At 24.8% G+C, this 20,693-nt stretch overlaps 1 protein-coding gene across 1 annotated transcript in view; it reads left to right on the top strand.

Moving 5' to 3' along the window:
- Window positions 1–493: 493 nt before the first annotated feature.
- LOC113550088 (small conductance calcium-activated potassium channel protein) overlaps window positions 494–20,693 on the top strand; it is a 245,212-nt gene continuing 225,012 nt past the window's right edge. Inside the window, exon 1 of the mRNA XM_026951714.1 lies at window positions 494–638. The gene's annotated coding sequence lies outside the window, so the exon portion shown is untranslated. The remainder of the gene's footprint in view (window positions 639–20,693) is intronic.

Raw genomic sequence — 20,693 nt, 5'->3', positions numbered from 1 at the left:
ATTCGATTATATGTCAATATGTCAATGCCATCGTCGTCGTTATAATATTATCATAACCGCCGTGTTTTCGTCCAGTGATTTCGACGACCGTACGCGCCGACCGCGTACGCGCCGTCTGCAGGCGATTCATGCCGCGCCGACGGTCGGCGTAACGGGCGCGCGCGCGCGCGAGCGTTCTCCGTCCCTCGCCGGCCCTCGCGCGCCCGTTCACACGATGTTTCTCTATACCGCCGTCCGCCGCCGCCGCCGCCGCCGCCGCCGAAACCCGCGTGTCGGCCACCGAACGTAGCCGTCAGTAGTTCGGGTGTTGGCGTCGTCACGCCGCGTCGGTTTCGCGGGAAAAATATATCGCACGCACACGCGGACCACACTCCCCGCGACTCGGACGGCGAAAAACCGAAATCACGAACGTCGTCCGCGCGCGGAAACCGACCGACCACTGGACGCGACCGCGGGACGCAGACCTCGCCAACGCCGTCGCCGTCCGGCAATCGTTTTTTTTTTTTTTCTTTTCTCAACGTCGTTTCGACCGTCAACAAAAATCTGTTCGATTTTTCCTCGCGCCGTCTCGCGTGCCGCCCGTGTCCGGATAACTACGCTGCGTGACACTCCGCCGCGAAGACACGATATACGATAAGGTGAGTGATCTGGTGCGCATCGTCGCGCGATGGTATAATATCGTCGATAGGCACACGTGTTCATATCGCGCGCGTATACGTACGCCGTCCGGACGTTGCCCCCTCGCGAAACCATTTCCAAATCCCGTCGGATCAACAGGTGTGTCGAATTTCCCGACCTCCCTCGTCGCGTACACACGCCCGTATGGATCCCACGCACAAGTCGAAATATTATTCTAATCGTCCAAAAATTCAATTCCCCAACACCGTCCGCCCCCTCCTCTTTCGTCACACCAAAGTTTCGCACCTCCGTATCGAGCTGGGTATCGTTATCGGTTCACACGCCGCGATATTTCGCCGACAATGTCGAACCCCAGACCGGCTGTACGGCCCGAAATAAATCCTTTTGTCCGCCGTAACTGCGAATATTGTTCGGTCTTTTGTGTCGTACACGATTCCTTTATACACGACTTTCCCATAACAATTACAGCGGCTATGGATAATATTATTGCCGTTTCGGGCGGAGGGCGGAGGTATACGTGTTATACGTTCACAACACCCGTTGCGGTGTTGAACCGTCGGATTTCAGCAAAACATACCGATCGTGTAAAACCTTATCAGTTATTATTTTATTTTAATTACTGTTTGCGCATTCCAGTCATCGTAAACGTTGTTCAAGCTACGTACTCCTGTCAAATGCCTTAAGGTGTGTTTTTAATGCGGCGTCTAGACGACGTGCGTTTCTACTGTCAGACGTTGCGGGAAAACGTACCTCGGAGCATGAATTTTACAAAACGAATAAATATATAATTATGGTGGTGTGCTTTTCGGGTATATCGCTGAAAGCACTCGGTTCTGGTATGTCTAGCTTTTGACGATCTTTCCGGCAAAGAAACTGCCGAAAGAATTTCTTACAAATTACGTTTATACTATTATACACTATCTTTTCAATAGATAAAAACGTTTCAATAGATTTTATTGGGATATCGAATTGAATTTATCGCGTAAAGAACTCCTAGTATATTCTAACATAAATATTATGGCATGGACTTAAGAGATTTAGGTGCATAACTAAATACAGCATTTACTTAGTCGTCCGGTATCGTCCTAATTATCTCCGTAGCAAATAAATATGTCTAAATGCTGTTTTTTCATACTAATTTATGTACAACGTGTGTCATTAAATTCGAATTTTCATTTATAATAGACCTGTAATGCATATAGGTACCTATGTTTGTTGTACCCTTGTACATATATACGGTTACTTGTTATTAACCATTTTAAAACTTGCATTATAATTCACATAATAATATATTATATTTTTAATAAATACTGGTATTTTAAAGCGCGTTTCAAGTATAAAATAATACAATTTGGAAATGAGAAATAAATTTAAAAAAAAAACCATCGAGTTATCACAGCGGTAAACTTGTCTAGATATTTGTGTCAAAAATTAAATGAAAAAATAACCCTTGACACAATGTAATATTTATTAGATTTTATATACAATTTAAGATTCTGAGACATTTAAATTAAATAAAAATGAAACTCTACACCCATGCGGCCATGCAGATCACTGAACTAGACACAATAAAAAGCAAATTTTATAATATATTTCACTAGATTAACGTTATTAGTTTCTATGAATGAAATCATATTAATTTTCACGACACTTGTGGATTAATTAAAATGTGTGAAAATTTAATATTAATGTACACTATATACATTTTAATATTTCATTATTAAACTAATTTAATAGTACATGTCGATGATAATTTTGTTTTTATATTTAAAACAATATTACAATTAATATCACACACAACATTGATAATTATAAATTGTCAATTATTATTTTAAATTTTTAACAATAGAATAAATAAATATTAAATTAAAAATATCTTTATTTATTACATACTAATATTTAAATCATAAGTACGGTATATTATTACACTTTTTAATGAAAAAGTTTAATATTAAATTCATTAAATTGCATTGTAGAATTAAGTTATTAATTAATTGTACACTGCTGTAAACTTTTGTCGATGTAGGTAAGTTATCTTGTATTTACAGTTCCGTCATCAAAAGATCAAATAATTGAATCAAAAGAGTAAGTCTGAAAAAAAAATAAAAAACGAGTTACATACATACGACATTATAATACAAGTCCATGACAACTATAATATGTTATATTTAATATGCGTAACGTATAGGTAATAAATATATTATTGTATAATAAGATAAATATAAAGTACAATGGTTTTGGGGCTTTGTTATTGAATTCAATTTTTATTTCATAAGATTTTTCGGATATTATCTCCATCTTAATATTTACGGCAAAAACTCTTAAAAATATGATTATTATTATCTTATTATATTCAAATGAAGATTTTGAGGTTACGATTACACATTATAATGATACATTTTCCAACGATCGTATAAAAATATGTTTAATAATTTATAATGAATAAAATTATATTAATTTTATTTTACTGTAATAATTTTACGATAACCTAGTAGTAATTATTTATTAATAAACACTATATTATTAAAAAGAATACGTACAGTTAAAATAATTTAATTGCAGTTTTAAGAATAATAAATATTTTATATTTAAATGTAAAAATTTAATACGACTTTCGATAAAGTTTTTAGTACAGAAATATTGAAAAATAGCGAATACCTATCTATCTAACGAGTAGTTACTAATAATTAATTATAATTCAAATTTGTGTATTTTATTATAAAGCAATTAATTAAACCTACATATACTATTGCAAATTTTAATGAACTAATTTTAATTATTAAATTGTTGGTAAATTTAAATTAAGAATGACAAATACGCTGTTCGATGAAAAATAATCAAGCTACAAATTAAAATAATTAAATTATGAAATCTTGATGAGATGAAAATCATTTTAAATTATTATTTTTTTAATTATCTAAATTCTTCAGACTTTAATCAAATCAAAATCAATTTGTTTTATATTGCAATTTCTAAGAACTTAAGACATGTATAAATTGATTTCTTATATATCACCATCAACATGGTTAAATACCATGCAGCTTTAATGCTACTAAAACTAAAACGTTTGTGGTTGGATTGTATATTTATGCATAATATAAGTAGGCATTTACAATATAATTTTGAATAATAAAAATATAAAATACAGTTTATACTTAATTAAAAGTAATGTAATAGTATTACTTTATGAAAGTAGCTTAATAATATTATACATAGTAAGTTCTTACTACTTATATATTATATTTTATTCTGACATGGATCATCATTACATTATTATATTATATAATATCGTATTATAGTATATACCTATCTTGTATCTTCTGTTAGGTATTTAATAATCGTTTTACACCACTGTTTAAAATAATCTTTTAAATACTTTAGCACAGTTAATTGTATTCTCCAAACCAGTGATTCTCGTTTATTCATAGCCTCAAATCTTGATGAGATTAGCTAACACATGTATAATTATAAAATTAATAATATTAGTAGATATGTTTTCTAATTCAGTAGATTTGAGTCACTTTGATATGATGTGCTAATTACTATTATAATTAATCATCTTAACTATACAGGTATTTAGAATAGTGTCCAAGTATTTAGAAACGATGTATCTAGATATAACTTTAGATTTTAGAAACTATCCAATTTAATGTATTTTGATAGGCGTATTCAAAAAGTGATTTTAATTTTAAATTACTGAAATCATACATTTTTATGTTGGTATTGCAGGCAATTTTTCATAATGATATATTGATCCCTGTGAGTATAAGACTATACGGTAAATTAGGGTCAGGTTTTTAGTATCTAGTAAAAATACCTCTACATCATGGACACTCACAGTCTTAAAATAAAAGAAGTATATATTATTTAGTTCACAAGTTAAATCGCAACTATATTATATTCTTAAAGGATAATACTTACTTATACATTTTAAATAAAAAAGAACAAACTATGTTAATAAAACACGTTCACTCTATTTTCAAAACTGACCACGTCATTCAAACTGACAACATCAATTAATAATGTATCATTTAATTTAATAATATCATATCATATTGTTTAATATAATATTCTCAAATTTATCATGTTGATTTTATACTAAACTGAAGATTAATAAAAAAACTATAAAAAAAATATAAAAAAAAAAAATTTTCTAAAACTTACTAGTTTTTTTTTATTTACGTATTTAACTTTTTCATGATTACTGTGTACGTAATTAGTATGTGGCATTTTTTTTTTTTTATAAAATTTTGCCTACAGTGTATATAATTTTTGGGATTTTGCCAAGCTGTCAAAATATTCATTCAATAATATTTCAATATTTCCAATCGGTATGTTTATTTACGGATCATTGCCAAACATCTTTGTATGTCACGAAATAACTACATATATGTAAGCACTTCGATATACGACATTAGAGTTACAGTAAAGAAACTTTTCTCTATGTTTTTCATACGATTTTGTGACACACTAGATATATATTGTGTTTGATCTATTCTCATCTCCCCTTTGAAATACTATCTAAACAATACATAAAGAAAGAAAAAGACATTATCACACAGATAACTAAAGCGCAACTGGTGTAGTAGACATATAATTATTGTTTATCACGTAAATATTTAAGATGACAATATTTTCTATACATAAAATAGACACTGTGATTATTTCACAATGATTTCACTACAATTATTACATTAACTTATTTCATTACAAGCTTTAAAATATATAAAATGGAGTATAATTAATAAATATTATTTTTATTTCTAAATACTATACTAAATCCAAATGCCGGTACATAAAATATTTATTATACTTTTTTTTTAAATTGATTTTTGAATAAAGTTAAAGAAATATGTATATGGTTAAAGTTTAGCATGTTTACATAATATGTGGATTTAATATAAAAATTAAAAGTTTATTTTTTATTGTCTGTCAGAAAATATGAACATTGTTTAGTTGACATGAATAATGTACATATTATTATACATCCAGTAAAATAATTTTAGTTTTTGTCAGTTTTTTTTATCACACAGTGCATTATTTCGCTTAAAATCGAGCCAAATAATAAAATGCTCAGTTATTTATAAGCCACAAAACTCTATAATACATTTAATGAAAAATATAACCTTTGTGTTTGAAAATTATAGTGAATAATGCACGATTATCTGTTGTTATTATTTGGAACTTAATAATCTTAGAAAACTTACATAAAAATTAGAAGCAAATATCATACTTAGTAAAATTTTAAAATTATTAAAAATAAAAATAAAAAAATAAAATTGTATTAAACAATAATACTAATAAACTAATATTATGTGTCAATAAGCAATTATTGAACTATTTAAAGCTTCAGGTAACGAATATCAATAAATAATATAAAAAAAGAGTTAAACATGAGTTTATTGTGTTGTGTAGTATTTATAAATATTTTTATATACATCTATGTTAGGCATACTGGCACAGTAAATAAGTTCAAATTAGTTTTACGATAGTTACATATGGAAGACGTTTGATTGCAATAGTTAAATTATAGTAATGTCCGAATGTATACCTATATTTCACATTTTTTTCTGGCGGACGTAATATTTCAAATTTAGACCACTGTAAAGTATGTTATACAACATCGCTCAATAATATTTTTATCTATGCTTTACTTAATATCATAGTAATTATTATATAATTATATTTAGCTAAGAAAAATAAAGTAAAATATTATGCATATAAATACATAATACTATGTACATACGATCGATCATAGATACCATCTTCGAAAGATTTTTAAGTAGTTTTGGAAGTGTTTTATTGTAGTCCGGTAGTTTTTTGTTGTTGGTGTTGTTGAAGTAATAAACTTCTACTGTAGTGAAATGTTTTATTTATTTATTTTTTTTAAATTTAACTGTTCATATGATTCAAATCGTACGTATACTGGCAGAAATACACGCAGACGATAGCATTCGTATATTTTGCCTTTTGATTGTTCGCCGAGTATCCAAGTGTGATATTTCATGCGGATAGACTTCTACCTGAACACACGGTTATTCTGACCATCTTGTGGATTTTCTAAACAAATAATTAGTATCAGTGGTTTCTCAAATATAATTTATATAATACGATTTTAACGTTTGATTTTTTGATATAAAATAAATATTTTGATCATACAGATTATGTGATATAAAGTTAGCTTTATTGAACCTTTAATGTTTAATTTGATGAAATTGGTTTTTTTCATATACAGTTTATAATAGTAGTAAATAATTTATTTTGGGATAAAATATATGTATATAGCTTTCAATTTGTTAGACTTTTAATTATTTTGGATCTTTTGATATTAATAGTGAATCAGAATAATATTGTTAAAAATCATGTATAAAAATTCAAACTAAGAATTTTTGTAATTGAATATTATCGAATGCAATTTTTACTAGGTTTAAAATTGGTAATAATGTGACATGATATCCAAGCTAATAAAAAATACCTACAGCGTTATAATTACAACTATTACATCGCTTGAATATATTATTATTGATCTTGTGATTTAAACCTCATTAAACCGTATTTTAATCAATAACTTTAATATCATAAAATTATGTAAAAAATATTTCATGGCTTTAATTCAATGATAAACCATGTTATAAGATGAAAAGTGATTCTGGATAAAGACAACTTGTCAGACTATGTTTTTACATAATACACAATTTGAGAATTTTTGTAAATGTTTTTAATTCAAACCTTTATAAAAAATTAATGGGGCTTTCGCCTAAATTTTTTACTAACTCATATAATAAACATTTATGAGAAACCTTGTACATACTATATTTGCAAACCTTAGATAACAAATTAGATAATTATTTGCAAAGAATTTCAATCTTTTGAAAACCTGAAAATCAAATGCTTATACAATTAATCGCAAACATGAATTCATCCATTTTAACTGCTGTAAGATAAACTTGTATGAAATCTTGAATCATATTTTAAAATTATTTTACTCAAAAATAAAATATGAAATGTCTATAAATAGCTTAAATATCTCATAAGAATTTTATTTTATGATGCTCGTAAATAAAAATGTATACAAAATTTCAATTTTCTATAGTTTTACCTTTTTTTTTTTTTATTACAACCGAAAAAGAAAATTGATATTGTCAAAATCTAGTTTATAATATATTTTTTTTTTTTTTGATTATTTTTAAAAGTTCTAAGATGATCCAAATTTTGATCTTCAAAAACTTGTTTCAAGGTTGATAAATTACGATTTATACAGATTCTTTAGACATAAAAAAAACAACATATCATTGTAAAACCAATATTTTTATCACTCCACTTAGATTTTAAAATTGCCTGTTCAAACATTAATAATGCATATGTAGTCTTTTAAATAGCCCCCGGGCCCTAAGGTAGACTTAAAGTTTCATTAAAACTTTAGGTTTTATCCATTAAAACAGTTTGTCATAAAATAATTTATAAGGTACATACTTATTTAGTAAAATATATTTATTATGTCTTTGACATATTAATGTATTATACATTAACTAACGAGTTATAAATAAGTGACATTTTCAATAAACCATTATAATAGTTTTATAAAAAAAAAATGTTTAATGGTTAATACAATTACATTTAATAATGCTTGGATTTTAAATTTAATTTCTGTTTTTATGATAATCGTATTAAGTTTAAGTTCAAATATTAATTAAATTAGATCTACTTTATTTGTACGGACACGGGCATATTATTATAGTTTAACCTGAATTTATGATTTTATCGATTGCCGAAATGTTTAAGTAAACAGTAAAAAAAAAAAAAAAAAACGATTATATACTTTTAATACCTATTTGGTTATTGAGTACAATTATGACAAAATATTAATACTTTGTTATTATTTTGTATATACTTTAAAATATTTAAGTATTCAGATAAAAATAAAAATAGTATTCATATTTAACATTGGTTTGTGTGTTTTCACAAATACTCATTTGGCTTCTTTTTTTCTATCCGGTTTTAAATGTTAAGTGTTTTCATTTTTAATCAATATCCTGAGTGTGTTTATACTTCTGTATAAATGGATGTTATAATGTTATGTTATAGTTCAATTTCACAGTTATTTCATAAACGTATTATTATACATTAGTTTTATGTCAAAGTGGAATAATACACAAAGTTAACCGTCAATTAGACCTTTACATTTTATTAAGGTACCTATAAAATGGTCTGAATCAACTAATGTTTTGTACATAGCTATGTATATTATATGAATTAATATTATTTATATAGCATTAAAATAGTATATGATCAACATAGTGCAATATTTTAATAATTAATTTTATGATCACATGAGTTTAAGATTCAACACCCTTTTAAAGGTTTTGGCGGTGGCTTATAGTTACAATTATTATGTGTTATTAGATTGTTGAATTATAAGTATCAATTAATAAATCAAGTTATGAATAAAATGTATATTAATTTTTAACTTCACCTATGTGAATAAAATCGAATGAAAATTAATTTTATAACAAACTAAATTATTTAATTGAACTTAATTTTTAAGTATTTGTATATTATTCAAAACTAAATGAGATATTTAATCATATGATTTGTATGGCATTTATTTCTGAAATCAGATATATTATGTCTGTTACTAGATATGAATAAATCAAATAATAAGGACTTATAAATGAATAATTTAATTTGATTAACTTTATATGCTTATAAGTTGTTTAAAACAAACTGTATTATAGACTATAACATAATATAATTAATAATTAACTTAACACTTTTTTGTGAGAAAATTTCAGAAACCAGCTAAATTTATGATCAAAGTTGGTAACAAACAGAACTTTATTTTAAACCATTTTTGAAATATGATGATAAATTGTTTTTAGTTGTTCAAAGAACGTGTATTTAATTTTTTAATACATATATATTTTAACAGATAGTTTGTGTATTATCTATAAAACATAAAATGTACACATAAAAGAAAAATTGTTTTAATTTACAATTACATTTTTTTCTATTTTATTTTCGTGATTTTTTTTTTTTAATTTCATATTATTACAATTTAATTATTTTCTTGATGTACCTACATAAAACAAATATACTTAATTTTGTATTGCATAATTAATATTTCTTAATGTAACATTACTTAATAGATTACTGTAATTTCATGCAAATACTTAAACTTTAAAATTCAGCGATAGATTTACCAATATTATATTGTAATCTATTATAGGTACTTGTATCGTTATTCGTTTCTAGTCAAACGTTCTTAAGGAATAAAAATTGTATAATTATTATTGAACCAAAATAGTTCTCGCTACATTTAGATTGAATACTTCTATTATTTGTTATCACTTATCATTTTTATGACGGAGGACACCTAAAATGGTTTTTATATTTTGCACAGAAATTCTTATCTAAATATTGTTAATACATCACATATGGTAGTTTATACTTAACTTTAAATAATTTTACATAAATTGTGATAATCTGAATTATATTTTAAACTAAAATGTTTACTTAACAAAATTTATGGCACTAAAATGAGCAAAACGAGATGAGATTTGAAATCACCTCGGTCTTTGCATTTTTAGTAGGTACTTTCTAGACTGTTATTAGTATTGTGTGTATATTCTGTAATTTGTATCGGTTTAATTTAAATATAAACAATGTGATTTTTATCTTCAGTTCTTTGTACGTTTTTGTTAAAATACATTTAATATGCTATATTATTCTAGAATAATATGAGTTTTCAACACTATAATTCTAAAAATGTATGTTTTCTTTGTAGAAACATTTAAAACACACATCTGTAGTATAGATTTTATTATAATGATTTTTTTCATACAATTTTAATACTTTTACAAAAATTGTTTTATTAGCTTATTAAACAAGGCATTTAGGACAAAACTTTTTTTCTAATTTTTTTTTTTTTTGTAAAATCAATTTTTTTTAGTTTTTATTATTTTATTATTTTTTTTTGAAAAGTTAAATGCTTAAGTTTTAATTTAAATCTAATCATACTAAAACAATAGAAAAAAAATAATTGACAATATTACAATACTAATAATATTGGTTTTACATTTATAACTTTATTTTTTTTTTTCAAAATATCAAGTTGTTTCGTATAATTTATTATAAAAATGACGATTTAGAATAATTAATAACGATGTATGAAATTAATTTAGTTTCTAATTTATCCAAAATTATTTTTCTATTTCAATTTTTAAATTATACTCGTAGAATAACTATTAGATAGTGAATATTTATTATATATTATAATAATTTATTTTTGAATGTTAAATTATACTATTGAAGTTCCCGTGCCAAAAACAAGGAATGTTATTTTGAAATGATTTATTGGTCTTTCACGCCAAAAAATAATGTGGTGTACCGCGTGTACTATTGATACATCATATCCGTCTGCTCGCCGTTTGTGCATAAATGCTAAAAATACGTTACAATTATTGTAGGCATAGCAAACTCTTTTTACACCACTGACGTAACATGTCAGCATTCTGTCTTCATGTATTTCACCTTCTAATAGTTGAAGTGAATATAGAATGCCAGAAGCAAATGACACTTAACTTGCAACCCAAGTACTTGACACGACAGCTCCATCAACCAGCCATGTACCTATAATACACAATTTAAAATGCAGGAGGGTGTCATGCGTGACCCCATTTGAGCACAATATATTATATAAAATATTTGTATCAAGAACTTGACCAAGTATATAATTTAGAAACAAGGGTTGGATACTCAATACAATATTTTATTTGATAATTTTTAAAACAATTCAATAAAAACTGCGAATCACCACGGGGAATTCAGTACAAATAAATTATTCTTAGAATCATTGCTGAATAAAAATCGGCTTATTTTGGTAATTTATTTAAAAATGTTTAAGTTTTAGATAAAAATATTTTGACATTTTGATAAAAAAAAAAAAAAAAAAACTATGCAACTAAAAACCGACAACTCCTTTGATTCATTAAAGAAACAAACATTTTTATATTTTGTATTATTAAAAACTAAGGGGAAAAAATGGAGAATTTTAGCTACTAACTGATCATTCAGTTCAAATCAACAGAATACTGAAATTGACAAAAATAAAGGCGTAATTCAAACCACTTGATTTTAGTTGCACGTATCAACTATATTGCTAATTAATGTTTGTGTTGAAAACAAGTATCTACGTGACTTATAATTTATGAGGGTAAAATCAATCTATTTAGAAAAATATAAGCAGGATAATATATATATATATATATGTGTGTGTGTGTGTTTAGTGTGAAATTATCGTCTTGCTTTTCACATTTTGGTGCAGTGCAGAATAGAGATCATTAATTTAAAATTGGAAAAGCAATGATAATCATTGGCAATTAAGAATCGTGTACAGAAGTACAGATGTAACATTTTTCAAACATACTGTCAGTAGTTTTTCCGCAGAAAAAATAAATACCTGTTAAAGATATTTTTAGATTTTATTTCTGATCTAATAGTAAGTATCAAATAATTCATAGAGAATTATATTAATGACAATGTAGACACTGTAATATAACTTCAAAGTAAAAATATATTACTTTTATTTATATTATTACTAGGTATTAATAATTTATTGGTAGAACAGTTTTGGCTAGTGTATTTTTCTTTTCTATTTTTTTTTTTTTTAGTAAAACTAAAATAATTAATTAATCCCAAAAATAATTAAAATAAATAAAAATTTTGGGAGGACAAACATTTGTTTACACTATATTTAAATAATGTATTAATTTATTATTTATTTTAACTTAAATTATCTAATTCGTATAAGAAGCTTATTGTAATATCTATATGTATAACAAATAATTATATAAAATCAATGTATGTATTTCTTATTTTTAAAGAAGATTTTCACATAATTATAATTTATTTATATACCTTATAATAAAAACAAATTATAAAAGTTGAATAACGAATATTCGTGTATTCCTAACAATATAGTAGTCTTTATTTTTCACGAGACTCTATGAATAGAAGGAGAATTGTATTGTTTTTTTGCGTCCTTATGTAAAATCATGTTAAGTTTTTTTATTTTTTATTTTTAGAAAGGTCAATAGTTTAATAACATAAATTGTGTTTTGCAGTTTTATAATATTTACTTTTTTTACCACCACAGCCATTCAAACACATATGTCGCCTTTTTGAATTCTATAAATGTACATAATAATAATATATGAATAAAAATTCACAAAAAATGAGCATAATATATTCTTATTTTTACACATTTTATCGTGAACTTTATTATAACTGCATACTATAAAAATAAGGCATAAATTGTATTCAGTGATACAATTTTCTTTTACCATGTAAATCAAATTTGTTAATCATTATGTACATTTGTAAAAGTGGAATAACTGTCAAGGTGTTTGATCTTAATATATTATATCTATAACTCGGTAACAATTCATTAATTCGAATTTGTCCTTACATAATCCCTTCGAGGCGTAAACCGTATCGAAAAGCAATCAAATATGAAATTAAATTATGTATTCTCGGAGGATCTAGGAGATTGCACGCGCGTCTACAAGTCTACGTTGAAATGAACAAAAAGTATGATTATTTGTAGAAAACAGAAACAACAATTTTGTTGTTAACAAAATATGTATTTAATTAAATTCAATGTAAACGCAATGTGATACAATTTCAATAATTCAATCATGAAAAAATATAAACAGTATATATTTTATCATGCGGTTCGTCTAGTAATTTTTGCAAAGTTATAGTTTAATGCAGTAAATCTCTAACCACATTGCAGATAACAAAGTAAAAATAATTTTATTACAGTATTTGAAAAATAAAATGTCAACAATTATATTCTTAATATCTTTTTTAAAAAGTATTGAGTAAACATTTTTATTTATATTTTATGAGAATGTGTCGGCTTTATAAGGTTGTTAGTTTTCAAGACTTAGAACTAAATTTGCAAGTTAATATAGTTTAAATGTTTAATAGTTTTGGAAATATGAATTCATCGATGTAGAATTTTTAGCCTTTACTAAGGAAAAAGACGAAACATATTATAAAACACGCTTATATACTATGGTTAGAACAACAAGATAATCACTGACTATTTAAAAAAGTATTCAAATAATTGCTTCATATTATATATCAATAATATATTAAAAAAATATGATTTGGAAAATGTGTGGATATTTTAATTTTTTTATATAATGAATTGCTTAATTTTTTGACAAGCGGCTTAGATTTTTTATTCTAATACGGGAAAATAAATGATGAACATTAAGATATATTATAATGCCATTATTATATATTTTCTTTGATATCCCATTAAATGTAGATACCCATATATTTTTAGCATTTAAATAATATAGTTATTGTAATATTTGTTTTGTTAATAATTTAACTTCGAAAAATAATCATTTTGTAAATATATTACGACTTTGTATACTTACCTGCTTTGTTATAAGTAATAAATAAATAAAATAATAACGAACACGCGGCGTCTTGGATAGGCTATTTAGCTACACTATTACCGTGGGTTATTTTTCCAATGACCGTAATAATATAATTAGTTATTACTAATAAAAGTTTATTTTAAATTTTTATAGAAAAAAATTTAATAAAGATTGTATAGTTTTAACGTGTGTAATATATACCTTTTAATGTTGTAATACATTTTATTACTTTTTAAATGATAAATAATGTCATATTTTAGCCACACCGCCACTTCTTCAATTAAATCGAAAAACAGAATTAGGCCGTTTATAATAATATATTTGAATGAAATATTACATAAAATTAATATGTTTAAAATATTCTTAGTTTAATTGATTTCTCATAATTTATTTAATAGTAATTTTGAAAATTTCAAATATATTCGATTAATTTACTATTATTTTGTATACCTACCTACAGGCATGAAGACAGGAAAAAATTCGTGGGGGGGATTGTAAAAATGTTCGTAAATATCGTAAATATCATACTATTCATTAGTAAGCCAGGTAATTTATTTTTTGTTCTTGATATTTCGGGGGGGGGGGGGGGGTTAATGCCACAATGAACAAAAGCACTTTTAAAATTAAAAAATGTCTCTTAAATTATAATTTATTAACCACAAATTTTTCCATTTCATGTATACTACAAAAATTTGTTTTGTAGTGCATATAGTAGACAATAAATAAATTAGTACTAAATAAGTTTAGTTAAATTAATAAATATTACTTTATACCTTAATAGATTATAAATACTTAATTTAACTCTTGGGTATTTATCAATTCTAATGCTAACATTTTATTTTAGCATAATTGAAGCAAGCCAATAGTCCAATAAATTTTATTAATGACACATTGTAGAATTGTGCTAAAAATGCCAATATAATTGATCAAAGACAAATTTGGAATTTTGTCTTTTTTTTGCATTGTAAAATAACGTTCAACTTAGAACGAACAATTAAAAAAAAAAGTTAAAAACATTAAAATAAAAAAAAAATCAAATAATATTAGGAAGTAAAATAATGTTAAACATTAAAATTTTATAAAATATAAACAACTGAAAACTTAAAAATATTTTTTTTTTTTTAATTTAAGCCATGGTTTAATATTTCTCAATACTCTGTTGATTTTTTTATGAAATTATAAACATAAGAGGATGTCATATTTATAAATGAACTATTATAAAAATAATAAAAATCTAGGTTAAAGGAACAACACAAAGAATAAATAGCATTATGTAATATGTTTTGTTAATAAATATTAAATGTTAATGTATTCAGTGTAGTATGGCACACTGGCAAATTATTTGAACAAACTATGTTATTCTATCGATAACAACTTTACTTTTTCGTAGTGTACGTACAAGGTTATAGGGTCATAATATTATTTGAATAAACAATAAAGGTATTATTTTGTACTCAATCACATTATTTAATGTACTTATATCAAGAGTGAAAATTGTAGTATTTTAAGTTGTAAATATATATAACACACATAAATAATTTAGTGTACATGACTATAATTGTATTATATTGCACTTCAATAAGGTAATAATAAATTAGAGTCAATCTTTAGAGTTGTATTTTAATGTCGTAATCAGATACAATACATTTTGAAATTTATTTGAAACATAAGAAACCATAAATTAATTTATTGTAATATCACTTATTACAAGTTCTTATAGTGCACTATGATACAGATTAAAAATGAAATAAAAAAAACCATATACCTAATTCATGATTATAAAAAATAAATTTGTACTTCATTATATCACAAATTTGATGCCTTTTCAATAATTCACCCAATTTGTTTTTTTTTTATTCTACTCATTATGTATAAAAATAATATAACCTGTATGTTCATCTTTTTATCTTATCTATATTCTAACAGCTAAAATCGGTGATGTTTTATTTGATTTTTAATAAAATAAATGTATAAATACATTACGATATGTAAAATATAATAAAACTTAAAAATAAAATCAATATTACTATGTATGATTTTTTATTGGGCTTAGAATAATTAAAAAATAATGCACATATACAATTATTATAATAAATACATATTTTATTCATTTAATTAATAATTATTGGTAATAGCAATTACTATGGCGTTCAACACTTAAATGTATTAAATATGCGTTGAGCATTATATACAAGTATATGTATTAATACCACTTATTAAAATAAATGGACCACGATTCATTATTTTAAATTGTACAATTTACAATTTTTGATTGCACATCAAACTTAATATCGTATACTACAATATTTTACATTTCTTGGTACAAAATGGTGAATAAAAATGGAAAAACTAAAATAAAGCAGGTGGTCGGTAGATCAATTTTTTTCCAGTGGAAAATTGTTATTATTATCATTATTTAAATAACTTTAAGTTAAAAACTTAAAAAATACTTTTAATAAAATAATTTCAATCGCAATTAGAATACTATTAAGCTCGTTTATTTTCTAGTTTAAAAATATTATGGACACCATTCGTATCGATATTGTTCTATGTAGTTTATTGCACTTATTTAAAAATTACAGTCATAACACTTGTCAGTTACGTTTGTGCTATTACAAATTTAAGTTGGCAGGTGTATTAGTTTTCACTGTATAGTATAAATACTATCATATTATTACGAATAGATTGAGTCCATGAATACGCGGTTTTAATAACTTGAGACACGGGTTCCTAAACTATTTTGATCCACGCCTACATAAAGACGAAAACATTACTTTTCCGCGTCTTCTATTAATATAAGATGTATATAAATATTTATCAATCAGGAAAAAACCCATAAAGTTTATAGTTTTATGCTATACATTGAATTATTAGCATATCATAATTTTATGATGTGTGCCAATAACAATAAAACTGATTATGAAACAATTTTCGAGTTTTTTGATCACATAAATTATCCAAATTCTTTAGGTACATAAAAATAAAGTATAATATTGTAGTTAATAGTTGACCTGTGTCTCCTGTTAAGTGCTTGTAAAACACGTGCTTTATATTTTTAATATGATAAAAGGAATACACAATTTGACGAGCATACTAAAATTGTATTGTTTCACAACTCTTTGCACCAGCCCTATACTTGAGATTGTATAGTATTATAATATATAAAAAGTAAATTCCAGTCAACCCCATAAATGATTAAAATAGTAAGTACACTTGTGGTAGTTGAGAACAGTTTTGTTCTTAGATCTTAGATTGGTTAGTATTTTTCTATAATCAACAATATAACGTTATTTTTAATAAATCTAAATGATTTGTAATATATGTAAGCTGATTGTGTATACTTTTTATATTTTATTTGCTATATTTTTATTTTAAAAATGATAGAATAATGTAATGTTGACTTAATATATTGATATATGTTTTTTTTGTATTAATACAACACGATACTACGAATTATATACTACTCTAAAACGTGCCGATTAAAAAATCCGTCGTTATAAAATCAATAGCTTTTGACTATATTCTAAATCTTAAAAAAATAGCACGCTTAAAACATTTCCACTCAAGAAATATACACAAAAAATGCCTACAAGACTTAATCGTAATAAAAATAAGTGTATAGCAATATTATTGGCTAAAACTATCGAATTGGTTTTAAAATAGTCAGTATATATACACATACGCAGTATAAAGTGTCATTAAATTTTAAACACCTAATAATAAATTAAGCTTTTATAGCATTATTTAAAACTTTTATTATATCCAACTATAAAATAAATATTTATGGAAAGTAATAAAATAATTGTTTTATAAATTTGAATTAAAGTGATGGTTTATATATTTAAATAATATTAAAGACGAAAATTTCTATCAATACACGAATAATTTAGAGTAAAAATATAATTGGTTCTGTTCGAAGAATTATGCTGAACGTATGAATAATATATGTACCATAAAAATATCGAAGATTTAAATCACTAAAAAATAAAACAAACAATATATACCATTATTATTTTCTTTTACTAATAGAAAATGTGTATGTATGGTATGTGGTTAATTGCATATGCATCTTTTCATTCAAACACAAATATAAAAATAGTTTGCAAAACTACAGAGATGTAATATCATTATATCACTCAAAACTGAATTTTCACTTAAACTCTCACCTCATGACTATTATCCAAAACTCTTTAATACTCAATAGATATTTAAACCAGAATTTGGCAAGAGATATACACTCCGTGTAAAGAATGGAGTTAGTTCAATTTGGGGTTTCCATTATAAGCGTTCCCTCTATTATTTTTTAATATTATCAATACCACTGTATTAGTTTAACGAGTATATTTACGGTACGTACATAAAAATGATTTCAGTATTCAAAAAAATAATATATTTATTAAAATATAATAATGATTTAATGTGAAAACACTGAAAACCAATCATAATACATTAATACGTAATATATGCAATTGAAATAAACAAAATATGAATTACAATTAAAACGTCTAATAGCTGATATCATAATGTCCATATTATACAAAAAGTTCTTATTATATGAAATTGTGTTTATATAATACTTGTCCTTGCCGTTTATGAAAATCATAATAAAATACATATTTTTCCAAAAATATCTAACCAACAAACTACTGTGATTGCGTAGAAAAATGTATAATAATATGAACTTAGGTAAAGTCATTATATCAGTAGAACACTTCGAAATGGGCAAGTCACTTATAGTCACAGATCCTACTGATGTGTTATTCGTCTGACTTCGTTTAACTTAAAAGCTTCTGATATGGGGTCCGGTCGAAACCATAAAATATATCACGTGTTTTAGTTTACATAATTTAAGGAAAGGTTCATGGATACAAAAAAAATAATACGTTTTATCTATAGTTCAAAGGTGATTAACATGATATGTAACACGCACGAAGATCCTTACAAAATTCGACGATAAAAGTATTGTGAAAAAAAGAATAAAATGGTTGCGTGATCCAGAATACTATTTCAATAGCTGAGATGAATTATAGGATTTTAAAAATAATCATGAACAGATCGAGTTAAAAAAATAGTCCAAGTATGTGTATGTATGTATGTATGTAAGTATGTCTTTGCTCTAAACTTTTTGTCGTGGTTCGATTCTCACGTAACTTGTTAAAATTGCATTATAATGAAGTAAAATCTTAAGAAATATTGTACATAGTTTTTGAATATTTGTTTTGTTAAAATAAATAAATATAATTTGAGTATATACATATATAATGCGCCTAATACACAAATTACAACCAATAATCTGTAATAACCACATCAATAACTCTACTTAAAAGTTTCAAAAAAAAATATAGAATTTAGAATATTATAAATACATTATATTAAGTTTATAACGACTTGATAACTATAAAAAGTTTAATGAACACACAAATAATAGAATACATACATTTCAGAATATGTACAGTGGGTATGATAAAACGAATATTATTTCATTTTATGTTTGGTTTTTTTATTAAATAATAAAAAATTCTTCTAACTGTACATAATATTACATCAACTTTGCGTACATTATATATTATTTCGTAAACTTATTACTTATGTATGTAATTAATTATTTATATTTTAAAAATGTGTATACATAAATTTATAAATAAAATGATCAAATTATATATTTCAAAGAGTAATATAATATGAAAATAATTTAAAATAGTCAAATTATCTACAATGATTTATAATTGAATCAAAAAATTTTTTTGAATTATTTATTTTATATAAATTATTTATTATAATATATTATATAGATTCTATCATATTTTTTTAGTGAATAAAATAATATTGACTACATTATTGGTTAGTCGATATTAAAATATAAACTCCAACAATTAAGGTAAATTAATTAAACTTGAACTATCTTATTTATGTTAAAATTCAATATAATGTTTTTTAATATAAAATCTTAAAATATAATAAATAAATTCAAATATGTATACAGTTAAATATATTTTGTTCAAAATGTTATTGGTTTTGTGAATAGTTACACATCTGTACTTTTGTATAATATTCAAACATACTTCAAACTTTATTAATATTCAGTTATTATATTTTAATATTTGTTATTTTTAAACAAATATACTTAAGTAATATTTAATAATAATATTCTACAAGTACATTGAGCTGTTTTTTTTTTTTTAATCTATTTTCCAAATATGTTTACAGTTGTTTAATATGATTATTATTCACTACCTACGTATATATTTTGTTAGTTTCTGTTAATATTTGACAAAATCTTGATAAAAGATCTAAGTAAATAAATTCAAAATAAATATATTAAACTAAGTATAAATATTTAGTTGAAATAAATACACAAAATATATCACATAAGTCAAGTGTGTATGGTAATATTATATATACAATATAGGAACGCATTCGATTAATAAAATGTCAGAGTCCTGGACATTTTGATGTTTTAGTTCACTGGATGTATTTTGTTTTTGAAGTGCGTAAGTCACAAGAGATTACTTTTTATTTAGGTGCTAATTTATTTTTATCTCGGTCATTATTTTTCAGTTTTTGATGACTACTATTCTAGGAAAATTTGTATTTAAGGAT

Source organism: Rhopalosiphum maidis, chromosome 4 (assembly GCF_003676215.2).
Source record: "Rhopalosiphum maidis isolate BTI-1 chromosome 4, ASM367621v3, whole genome shotgun sequence".
Lineage (NCBI taxonomy): Eukaryota > Metazoa > Arthropoda > Insecta > Hemiptera > Aphididae > Rhopalosiphum > Rhopalosiphum maidis.
The sequence above is the reverse complement of the archived record's forward strand: the minus strand, read 5'-3'. Positions and strand labels throughout refer to the sequence as shown.